General features: G+C 33.8%; 1 pseudogene; it reads left to right on the forward strand.

Moving 5' to 3' along the window:
• Positions 1–1,843: 1,843 nt before the first annotated feature.
• Positions 1,844–2,405, forward strand: LOC107575540 (Ig kappa chain V-III region NG9-like; annotated as a pseudogene).
• The last annotated feature ends 2,149 nt before the right edge of the window (positions 2,406–4,554 follow it).

The raw sequence follows: 4,554 nt of genomic DNA on the forward strand, positions 1-4,554 counted from the left end.
AGTAGCTAGATGTTGCGACTTTGACACCTCACCTCTCCAAGATACTTTGAAGGACCTATCTGAGAGTTAAGACTCAAACCACTGGCGTGCGGTTCCTGAGATGCCTTTTTCCAACAGGGTTGACAGGAGAATCTGGTGAGTATAGAATGGTCAATATATAGAATGATAAATTCTGTAACTCTATTCTAGTATATAAGTCTTGTATCAGCTCAAGTTGTTGCAAATCCTGTCCACTTCTTTGCATTGTCAGCACATTCTTCAGTGCTCTGAGAGTGTTTATAGTGTTATAGTGTTATAATGTTGTTTATTATTACAGAAGTCTAGTCATACTGATTTGTGGGTCTTTGATTTGTTTTTAAAATTAGTTCAAATGCAGCATCGTCGTGGATGAATGTAGTTTATCATTCAAAACTCCATCTATATATTTACAGAAATCTGCAGCTTTTTGTTCAGAGAAACAGCAGTCAGAGTGGTTCAGCAACAGCTGTGAGTGACAGAGATACTGAAGGACACACATCAGAATGAATCATTCACTGCGTCTCATCACAGGGTCAACAGCTGATTCAATCATTCAGAAGGTCAGTATGACTGCTGAGAGTCTCAGTGTGAACAAACCTCATCTCTCCATTAGTTCAACTCTACTGACTCATTTCACAGAATAAAGAGTCAAACAGTCAAACTCATATTTGAGTGATTCTGTTCCTCTCAGAATAGAGCAGCTCCATCAGCAGATGTTCAGCGTCCTCACAGGAGCTTCATGATACAGTCAAACTACACAGAGTCAAAACACAGAGAACCAATAGTGATCTATTTCAGTGTTTGAGCTTCATTATTTGACTACTCAAAATAGTTTCATAATTTCCTCCATTTGCAGGTGTTTTTATGGTTCACTGAGTGACATTTGATTATAAAATATGCACTTGAGTTCTGGGGCCTCATTTATAAAGACGCATATATAATTTTCTGAAATTCTCTACGAGCAATTAATAATTAAAATAGTTTTTTTCTAAATGCATTAGTCTTAATAAATCTCAGTTCATTTTAAATACAAGCACTATGTGACTGAATCAAACACATCAACCTACAGAACAGCCACAAATATGACTTTATGGTTCAGAAGAAGTGCAACATTCATCAATCTTTTTTTTTTTAAATCTTAACTATTTTATAAACAATGTTGAATTATTTAAATGGTATATATGTGTACAAAGGTTTGTACTAATGTACTACACTTTTGCACAGATACAAATATTTTCACATAATTTCACATCATTTATGTGTTTGTAAATCTAAATGTATTCCTCACTTTTAGGATGAATCCTCCATCATTTAGGATCCGATCATACATGCATTTTAGAAATGAAGCTTGTGACCTTTTCAAATTCAAAAAGACAAAAATTGAGTCAAAGACATAAAGATAAAATATTGTTTTATTGCTAACTGAATTTGGATTCAATAATATCCAGTATAGTTGAAACAGCTTTTAAGTTTTTAATCTTCACCCATTTGTGCTTTTATTTTGACTTCTGTAAATATTAATCAGATTAATATTAATCTAATAAATCTCCAAACAAAACCACCAGACCGTCATTAAACACCTCAAAATCTGAACATTTAACTCTTAAATTCACAAAAGAATACTGAAAGACCGACAGCCAAACACAAGAGTGCAGTAATTTTACAAGACTTACACACAACATAATTTATTATAAGTGATAAATAGGAATATCAACTCAGTTTTTAGTCTCGTGTCAAACTGGTTTACGTGTATGTGTATGAAGAGCATTTACATAAAGAGACACTTTTCATGAGAGTGTTTATAGTGCTGTGAGTTTAACACTTCATGACTGAGAGCAGAACACAACACAATCTTCATCATCACACAAGACACAACAACAACAATGAACAACATCATCATCCTCATCTGGACTCTGACGCTCTGCATTCAAGGTAAATATTTTATAATGAATCACAAACTATACTAAAACTTTTCATATACTGTGGACTAGTATGATATATTAGATTAATAATATTTTATCAAAATGTTGACTAAACAATTAAAATGTCTTATTTCAGAGATCTGGGGACAAATGACAGTGACTCAGAATCCAGAAATAAAATCCATCAAACAAGGAGAAACTGTTACGATCAGCTGTAAAACCAGTCAGACACTTACTAGCTGTAGTACCTGTGTGTCTTGGTATCTGCAGAAGCCTGGAGAAGCTCCTAAACTCCTCATTTATTACATAAACACCCTCCAGTCAGGAACTCCATCTAGATTCAGTGGCAGTGGATCTGGCACTGATTTCTCTCTCACCATCAGTGGAGTCCAGACTGAAGATACAGGAGACTATTACTGTCAGAGTTTACACGTGATCGGCAGTAAATATGTATTCACACAGTGATAAAGAGTCGTACAAAAACCTCGGTCAGTCAGAGTCACAGTGACTGCACTGATACAGCTGAGAGACACTGCAGCTGCTCTACAACACAATCACACACAACACTGATCAACACAAACACTAATAACACAATATCATTACTATTAATAGAAATATTGTACTTGAAGAGAATGAGTCAGTGTTTTAATATGATCATCATATTTAGGTGTAATATATGATCTCTGTCGATCAAACTGAACAGATTCAGTCTCTTCTGCTGTCTGGACGTGATGCTTTACATTCGACCCACAGAAAGATTTACATTCTTACACAATTACTGTCAGAACAATTGATTCTGTATTTACGATCATAGATTTTTATGATTTTACTGGCATTTTCATATACATTATCCCTTTGAAATGTAATGGGTTTGTCTGTGTGCTCCCAGGTGGAAAAGACAAACTATTAAATGTATTAAAAATATACTTAAAGTGCATTTGTACATTTGTATCCACAACATGCTTATTTGAAGTGCATTCAAACTAGATTAAACTGCATTTTAATATGTTTCTAAAAAAGTATGCAAATAAATATAAGCTTAGTTGAGCTTTTAAGTCATATTCTTAACACAAGCATACTTTAAGTGAAGTTTTAGTGTATTTATTTATTTATTTATTTATTTATTTTTTTTTTAAATTTGTTTTACTAATTTTAATTTTACTCTTACCTAAAGTATATTTTATGTGTACTTTGTGTAAGAAGATAGCAAAATGATTCAGGTTTTATAGGGTTTAATGTATAAGTACATTATAACAATGTGTAGGCCCGCTGCAATATGTTTTAAATATTTCCATAATGAGCATGTGCTTCAATCTGCTTTTCAAAAGTAAGATATTTTGAAAAACATTGTTTTATATATATCACATTAATTCACTACTGCATAAATACATTATAGCTATACATGCCATATCTTATTGTGTGTTTAAGTGTCTAAGTGTATTCTTACTGTCACGAATCCGGTCCATGAACTTCCGTCGGCTAACCATCAGAGGTCACCCTTCCCATTTCATTGACTCTTGCACTACACACTGTTGCATATTACCCCGGACTACATATCCCATCATCCACTGCACTAACGACACACACACTGTTGATTGCACAGCACTGATTGCACAGCTGTTATCACTCACAAATCCCCTATTTAACTCTCACTCTGATCCCATTGCACTGCCGAGTATTGTTTAGCGCATATCTCCAGATAGCTACTTTACAGAGCCCTCATTAGTTTCCCTGCCTTAGCCTTAGCCTAGTTTTGCCTCGCCTTGTCTGTTTTCTCCGGTTCTGATCTTCGCCTGGTTTCCTGGATTTCTCTCTTAGTCTTGCCCCTTTTTTGATTCTGTCTGCCGATCGTCGACCTGCGCTAGCCCTAGGACTATTCTTGTGTTTTGCCCGCCATATACCTGTTTGTCTTTGTTTGACCCTGCCTGTTATGACCACGTCTCTGTCTTCTCCAATAAAAAGCTTGCACATGGATCCGCAAGTCTCAAGTCTCGTCAGCCCCGTAACACTTACAATGTATAAACTTCTAATGTATTATAATAAAAAAATGTAAACTATGATTATTTCATTCTAAGAATTCTAAAAATTCTAATGTGTATGCAAATTATAATTCATATTCAAACACTGATGCAAAACCGTTCATCTTTGGTTCGTTTTATATAAATTATTTGTCCCTTCACAGGTCCTGTGATAAAGCAGTCTTTAAACACTACAGTGTCTGAATTGTTCAGCCATTTGCAGGCTTAAGTTTTTTTAATTTTTTTTCCAGAAAATTGTATTTTGATGCTTATATTCAATAATGTAATAATCATATTATGGCATAACTGAAATGTTCTACAAATGGATAAAAATAGCTTTGCCGTAGCATTTCACTGATCTTTCATTTATTATGTATTTTTGGTCAGGATATTATATATGCTGCTGTACTTTTTAATGTACTCTAGCATTTTATGTTTATGTTTAATCATTATTAATGATTAATTATGTTTAATCACAATTAATTATTTTTGCACCTTTATACCATTACCAGAAAAAAGCAACTTAATAATAAACTAGTTTTGTAATGCATTTCTAATGAGCTGACATGCTATTGAAATGTTACTGAATCACATTA

This window comes from Sinocyclocheilus grahami, unplaced genomic scaffold, assembly GCF_001515645.1.
Source record: "Sinocyclocheilus grahami isolate Dianchi unplaced genomic scaffold, SAMN03320097.WGS_v1.1 scaffold2704.1, whole genome shotgun sequence".
Lineage (NCBI taxonomy): Eukaryota > Metazoa > Chordata > Actinopteri > Cypriniformes > Cyprinidae > Sinocyclocheilus > Sinocyclocheilus grahami.